Genomic DNA, 7407 nt, shown 5'->3' with positions numbered 1-7407 from the left:
GCTGATCAGTCATACAAATGTGTGATGTAAAAGAAAATTACATGTTGGCCAGCATAGACACTCCCATGCTTAATCTTTATAGGACATTTTTACTGTTGATCTGAATGGGCATCAATATAACTTTTAGTATAGAGATACAGTGTGGAAACAGTAAACTAATTCTATCCTACACACTAGGGACAATTTACAGAAGTCAATTAACCTACAAACCTTCACGTCTTTGGAGTGTGGGAGGAAACCGGAGGACACGGAGAAAACTCACGTGGTCACAGGGAGAAAGTAGAAACTCCATACAGACAGCACCTGTGGTCAGGATCGATGCTGGGTCACTGGTGTTTGGCCTTTACACTGGACTTGAACCATCAGACTCGAGAGTGGAGGGAGAGATACTTTGCTGCCCAATGAACTAAATAAAGGTGGGGTTATATGTGTCTTCAAGTATCTTATGTTCTGATAATGCATCAATGAAAATTACAATTTCAATGAAATTCAATGAAAATCAATGAATGCCGAACTATGATACCAAGACCAACTCATATCTGCCGGCACTTAATCCATATCCCTTCATTCCCTGTATATCCATGTGCCTATCTAAAAGCCTCTTAAACACCACTATCGTATCTGCCTCCACCACCACCCCCGGCAGCACGTTCCAGGCCCCCATCAACCTCCTTGTAAGAAACTTGCCCCACACATCTCCTTTAAACTTTGCCCCTCTCACCTTATAGTCATATCATATCATATCATATCATATCATATATATACAGCCGGAAACAGGCCTTTTCGGCCCACCAAGTCCGTGCCGCCCAGTGATCCCCGCACATTAACACTATCCTACACCCACTAGGGACAATTTTTACATTTACCCAGCCAATTAACCTACATACCTGTACGTTTTTGGAGTGTGGGAGGAAACCGAAGATCTCGGAGAAAACCCACACAGGTCACGGGGAGAACGTACAAACTCCTTACAGTGCAGCACCCGTAGTCAGGATCGAACCTGAGTCTCCGGCGCTGCATTCGCTGTAAAGCAGCAACTCTACCGCTGCGCCACCGTGCCGCCCATAAATTCCATAAATTCTCGTTTCCTTGTCGCTCAATTTGCATCTGAGCCCTTTCATCAGTGGTTACCTGATTCCTTTGTGTGAAAAGTCCCTTCTTCTCAGTCTATGTATTTCCTGGTAAAAACACGGATGATCGAGTAGGGAAGTTAACCCATTAGTAATGTAGTGGTTGCAAAAACAAGGGTGTTTTGTATGGAAGTTACTGCAGAGGAACAGGCCATTCAGCCCAACAACATTGACTTGTTTTATACTGCACACCAACATCCTGCAATGTGAAAGCACTGTGCACTCAGCTGTGTCGTGGGACTGCAGTGAACAGAGGGGACTGGACAAGGAACATCCACACAATCATTCCTCATTCACGAAAAATTACATCAGTTTATCTAAAGATCTGAATTGGAGGCAGCCATATATCTTGGACCATTAAAAATGCAGTGATAGAGTCTGCTTTATTCTGCCTCACTTTTAATGAATGAATGAAGATGCTTTATTGTCATATTGCAGATATGATACTTTGATGAGGATACTGGGTAGATAAATTATATTGGCGTGTAAAAAAAAACAAAGTGCTGGATGAACTGAGTGGGTCAGGCAGCATCTGTGGAGGGACTGGACAAGTGACGTTTTGCGTCGGGACCCTTCTTTGACTGATGGAATTGGGGGAGAAAACTAGAAAAGAGAAGATGGACACAAAAAGCTGGAGTAACTCAACGGGACAGGCAGTATCTCTGGAGAGAAGGAGTGGTTGACGTTTCGGGTCGAGACCCTTCTTCAGACTTGGTCTTTGGTTTAAACCAGCATCTGCAGTTCCTTCCTACACAAGCTAGAAAAGAGGTTCCCTCCCTCTGGCTTTGCATTTTATTCCTTTTTCAAACCTCTTTGCTTCTTATGAAGACCAGCATTATTAGGGTGACACAGTGGCATAGCTGGTAGAGAAACATAGATAGAAACATAGAAAATAGGTGCAGGAGAAGGCCATTTGGCCCTTCGAGCCAGCACTGCCATTCATTGTGATCATGGCTGATCGTCCCTAATGCCTGCCTTCTCCCCATATCCCTTGATTCCATTAGCCCCTAGAGCTCTATCTAACTCTCTCTTAAATCCATCCAATGATTTGGCTTCCACTGCCCTCTGTGGCAGAGGATTCCACAAATTCACAACTCTCTGGGTGAAAAGGTTTTTTCTCACCTCAGTTTTAAATGGCCTCCCCTTTATTCTATGACTGTGACCCCTGGTTCTGGACTCGCCCAACATTGGGAACATTTTTCCTGCATCTAGCTTGTCCAGTCCTTTTGTAATTTTATATGTTTCTATAATATCCCCTCTCATCCTTCTAAACTCCAGTGAATACAAGCCTAGTCTTTTCAATCTTTCCTCATATGTCAGTCCCGCCATCCCAGGGATCAAACTCGTGAACCTACTCTGCACTGCCTCAACTACAAGGAAGTCCTTCCTCAAATTAGGAGACCAAAACTGTGCACAATACTCCAGATGTGGTCTTACCAGGACCCTACACAACTGCAGAAGAACCTCTTTACTCCTATACTGAAATCCTCTTGTTACGAAGGCCAACATTCAATCCAACATTCAATCCAACCAAGTCAATCTCCTCCACCACACACTCTACACTGACAAACTGCATTACTGAAATAAAATCTTGGCTTCAATCAAACTTCCTCAAACTCAATTGCAACAAATCTGAAATCATTATCATTGGTCCAAAAATACTCACCAAATCCACCCAAAACTTCATCCTCAACATTGATGGTCTCCCAGTATCCACCTCACCTCACATCCGGAATCTTGGAATCATCCTTGATCAAACCCTCTCCTTCGACAAACACATCAAACACATCACAAAGACAGCCTTCTTCCACCTCAAAAACATTGCCCGTCTCCGTCCATCCCTCTCCTCCACAGCTGCAGAAACCCTCATCCACGCCTTCATCACCTCCCGTCTGGACTACTGCAACAGCCTCCTCTATGGCGCACCCTCAAAAATCATCAATAAACTTCAATACATTCAAAACTCCGCTGCCCGTCTACTCACACACACCTCGATCCGTGACCATATCACCCCCGTCCTTTATAAACTCCACTGGCTCCCCATCCCCCAGAGAATCCAGTACAAAATCCTCCTCATAACCTACAAAGCCCTCCATAACCTGGCCCCATCCTACCTGACCGACCTCCTCCACAGGCACACTCCCACCTGCACCCTCCGCTCTGCCGCTGCCAATCTCCTATCCCCCCACATCCGGACTAAACTCAGATCCTGGGGGGACAGGGCTTTCTCCATCGCTGCTCCCACCCTTTGGAACTCACTACCCCAAACCGTTAGAGACTCCCCCACACTCACCACATTCAAAACATCGCTGAAGTCTCACCTGTTCAGTACTGCCTTCAACCACTGAAGGTCACCTCACCTTCTGTCTCCTTTCTCTGTTCATTTATTTATTTACTTATTTATCTATTTATTCATTTCCCCTATGTTCTCAAAATCTCTGTAAAGCGTCTTTGAGTATATGAAAAGCGCTATATAAATAAAATGTATTATTAACATTCCATTAGCTTTCTTCACTGCCTGCTGCACCTGCACGCCAACTTTCAGTGACTGGTGTACAAGGACACCCAGGTCTCGCTGCACCTTCCCCTTACCTAACCTAAATCCATTGAGAAAATAATCTGCCTCCTTGTTTTTGCCTCCAAAGTGGATAACCTCACATTTATCTATATTATACTGCATCTGCCAAGCATCTGCCCACTCACTCAACCTGTCCAGGTCACTCTGCAACCTCCTAACATCCTCTTCACAGTTTACACTGCCACCCAGCTTTGAGTCATCCGCAGACTTGCTAGTGTTGCTTCTAATTCCCTCTTCCAAATCATTAATATATATGGTAAACAGTTGTGGCCCCAACACCGAGCCTTGTGGCACTCCACTCGTCACTGCCTGCCATTCTGAAAAGAACCCGTTTACTCCTACTCTTTGCTTCTTGTCTGCCAACCAATTTTCTATCCATGTCAACACCCTACCCCCAATACAATGTGCTCTAATTTTAGTCACCAATCACCCGTGCGGGAACTTATCAAAGGCTTTCTGAAAGTCTAGATACACTACATCCACTGATTCCCCTTCATCCATTTTACTTGTCACGTCCTCAAAAAATTCCAGAAAATTAGTCAAGCATGATTTCCCTTTCATAAATCCATGCTGACTTGGACTTATCCTTTTATTGCTATCTAAATGCATCGTTATTACCTCTTTAATAATTGACTCCAGCATCTTCCCCACCACCGAAGTCAGGCTAACTGGTCTGTAATTCCCTGTTTTCTCTCTCGCTCCTTTCTTGAAAAGTGGGATAACATTAGCTATCCCCCAATCCACAGGAACTGATCCTGAATCTATTGAACATTGGAAAATGATCACCAATGCGTCCACTATTTCTAGAGCCACCTCCCTGAGGACCCTGGGATGCAGACCATCAGGCCCAGGGGATTTATCATCCTTCAGTCCCATTAGTCTACCCAATACTATTTCTGGCCTAATGAAAATTTATTTCAGTTCCTCTACCCCCCTAGATCCTGTGTCCTCCAGTACATCTGGGAGATTGTTTGTGTGTTCCTTAGTGAAGACTGATCCGAAGTACCTGTTCAACTCTTCTGCCATTTCCTTGTTACCCATAATAATTTCACCCGTGTCTGCCTTCAAGGGACCCACATTTGACTTTGCTACTCTTTTTCTCTTAACATATCTAAAGAAGCTTTTACTATCCTTCTTTATATTCTTGTCCAGCTTCCCCTCGTACTTCATCTTTTCAGCCTGTATTTCCCGTTTTGTTACCTTCTATTGTCCTATGAAAGTTTCCCAATCCTCTGGCTTCCGGCTACTCTTTGCTGTGTTATACATGTTTACTTTTAGTTTTACTCCATCCCTAACTTCCCTTGTCAGCCACGGTTGCCTCCTACTCTCCTTAGAATCTTTATTCCTTTTTGGAATGAAATGATCCTGCGTCTTCCGGATTATGCCCAGAAATTCCTGCCATTGCTGTTCCACCGTCATTCCTGCTAGGATCCTTTTCCAGTCTACCTTGGCCAGTTCCTCTCTCATGCCTTCATAGTCCCCTTTGTTCAACTGCAACACTGACACTTCCGATTTAACCTTCTCCTTCTCAAATTGCAGATTAAAACTAATCATATTATGATCACTACCTCCAAGCGGTTCCTTTACCTCGAGTTCTCTTATCAAATCTGGTTCATTGGACAACACTAAATCTAGAATTGCCTTTTCTCTGGTAGGCTCCATTACAAGCTGCTCTAAGAATCCATCTCAGAGGCACTCTACAAACTCTCTTTCTTGGGGTCCAGAACCAACCTGATTTTCCCAGTCTACCTGCATATTGAAATCCCCCATCACCACAGTGGCATTACCTTTGTTACATGCCAGTTTTAACTCCTGCTGCATCTTACACCCTACATCCGGGCTACTATTTGGGGGTCAGTAGATAACACCAATTAGTGTCTTCTTGCCTTTACAATTCCTCAAGTCAATCCACAGTGACTCTACCTCGTCAGTCCCTATGTCTTCCCTCGCAAGGGACTGAATTTCATCCCTCACCAGCAGAGCTACCCCACCGCCTCTGCCCACCTGCCTGTCCTTTCTATAGGATGTATAACCCTGAATATTAAGTTCCCAGGCCCGATCCTCCTGCAGCCACGTCTCTGTAATCCCCACAATGTCATATCTACCAACCTGTAACTGAGCCTCAAGCTCATCTACTTTACTTCTTATACTTCTCGCATTTACAGTGCCAGAGACCCGGGTTCGATCCTGACCTCGGGTGCTGCCTGTCTGTGTGGAGTTTGCATGTTTTCCCTGAGACCGCATGAGTTTCCTCCGGGTGCTCCGGTTTACTCCCATACCCTAAAGACGCGTGTAGGAAATGAATGAGAAAATGGTATAACATAGAACCAGTGTCAACGGGTGATCTATGTTCTGCACGGACTCGGTGGGCCGAAGGGCCTGTTTCTTTTCGGTGTCTCTAAACTAAAGTAAACTAAAGTAAACTAAAGTAAACTAAAACTGAAGGAACTACAAAAACTGGTTTATAAAGAACACAAAGTGTGGGTCATGCAGCATCTCTGGAGAACATGGATAGGTGACATCATGGGTTGGGACCTTTCTTCAGACTAATTGTAGTGGGGGGGGGGGGGGCGGGTGGGGGGGGGGGAAGGGAAAGCTAGAAGAGAGGTGGGGCAGGCAAAGCCTGATAAGTGATAGGTGGCTACAGGTGAGGGGTGGAAGGTTGCTGGACAGATGGATGGACAGATGCCAAAGATGGGAGGAAAACCAAAGGGTGTGAGACAGAGAGACAAGGAATGAAATGTAAAGCCAAATTTAGGGGATAGAGATGTAGGTGGAAGGGGCTGTGGATAGAGGAAAATGGGGCAGGATAGTTAAAGAATTGGACTGGGGTGGGGAACAGGAAAGAGGGGGGTGACAAAGTGAGGGGTGTGACCTACAATTGGCAAATTCAATAAGAAAATTCAATAAGAAAGGCAATATTATGGTGGATTGGGTCATGGGGGATTTCAATATGTAGGTAGACTGGGAAAATCAGGTTGGTACTGGGCCCCAAGGGTGGGAATTTGTAGAGTGCCTCCAAGATGGTTTCTTAGAGCAGCTTGTAGTGGAGCCTTCCACGGAAAAGGCAATTCCTGATTTAATGTTGTGTAATGAACTACGTTTGATTAGAAAGCTTAAGGCTAAGGACCCACCTAGGAGTTAGTGTCCGTAAAATGATAAAATTCAATCTGCAATTTGAGAGGGAGAAGATGACATTGGATGTGTTCGTGTTACAGCTGTGCAAAGTGGACTACAGAGGCATGAGGGAGGAGTTGACTAAAGCTGATTGTAAAGAGATCCTAGCAGGATTGACGCTGTAACAGCAATGGCAGGAATTTCTGGGAATAATTCAGAAGACACAGGATCTTTTCATTCCAAAGAGGAAGAGAGATTCTAACGGGAGAATGAGGTGACCGTGGCTGACAAGGGAAGTCAAGGACGGCATAAAACTAAAAGAGAAGGCACATAACATTGCAAAGATCAGTGGGAGGCCAGAGCATTGGCATGTTTTAAAAAATGAAAGAAGGTAACTAAAAAGTCAAATACGGGGTGAAAAGACGAAATATGAAAGTAAGCTAGCCAATAATATAAAAGAGGATAGCAAAGGTTTCTTCAGATATATAAAGAGTAAGAAAGAGGCATGAATGGACATTGGACTGCTGGAAAATGATATTGAAGAAGTGATAATGTGGAATAAAGAAACGGCAGAGTAATTGA

The sequence above is a fragment of the Rhinoraja longicauda genome, chromosome 14 (assembly GCF_053455715.1).
Source record: "Rhinoraja longicauda isolate Sanriku21f chromosome 14, sRhiLon1.1, whole genome shotgun sequence".
Lineage (NCBI taxonomy): Eukaryota > Metazoa > Chordata > Chondrichthyes > Rajiformes > Arhynchobatidae > Rhinoraja > Rhinoraja longicauda.
This window is presented reverse-complemented; position numbering follows the sequence as displayed.